At 38.1% G+C, this 664-nt stretch overlaps 1 protein-coding gene across 1 annotated transcript in view; it reads right to left on the bottom strand.

Annotated features, from left to right (window-relative positions):
- The window catches only part of LOC108624133 (putative defense protein 3), a 5,350-nt gene that overhangs the window by 620 nt on the left and 4,066 nt on the right, over nucleotides 1-664 (bottom strand). The gene's annotated exons all lie outside the window — the stretch shown is intronic.

Genomic DNA, 664 nt, shown 5'->3' with positions numbered 1-664 from the left:
TATCTAAATGTACTGAATACGCGTAGACATGTTAGTCAATCGAACAACGTGCGATCGGTACAGGAGACAGTATGGACACGTATTTTATGTCCCTAGTCGGCGCTGTTGCGTCTGTGAAATATCGGAATCTCTATCATCATTTATTAAAAATTAAACAGATATGAAATTATTTCTGAAATAATACGCTATTTGCTTTTTGCACTCAACTGGAATTAATTAAACGACGCTCGGAATAAATATTTTCTATTCGTTGTCAGCTGTGAAAGCATTTCGATAAATACGTCGAAACAAGTTTAGCTCCGCGTTCGGTTTTTTCTGTACACAAATAAAAACCAGAAAATAGGAGGTCGCTTGCAAAACCGACGCGGAATTTCGAAACTGCGGCAGCGAGCTGGAACAATTGGCCCGGTACTTTTCAGCTCCGCATGTGAATCTTTCGACCTGTAACGTGCCCTCGGAAACTCGTCGGGCTTATTAGCAGCGTCGCGTGGCGGAAACCGATTATTTCTATCCAACCTACATACAATAAATTATTAGTTTTATCGCGTTGCCTCATGTCGAACTACGTTATTCACGTCACGTAATTCAATATTTCCAATAATTTTTCATATTCACAGATTTTGAGAATTAATTTTTAACATAAATACAATTATTGAGATGTTTT

Source organism: Ceratina calcarata, unplaced genomic scaffold, assembly GCF_001652005.2.
Source record: "Ceratina calcarata isolate Rehan_Ccalc_2016 unplaced genomic scaffold, ASM165200v1 scaffold298.2, whole genome shotgun sequence".
In the NCBI taxonomy this organism is placed as follows: domain Eukaryota; kingdom Metazoa; phylum Arthropoda; class Insecta; order Hymenoptera; family Apidae; genus Ceratina; species Ceratina calcarata.
This window is presented reverse-complemented; position numbering and strand designations above follow the sequence as displayed.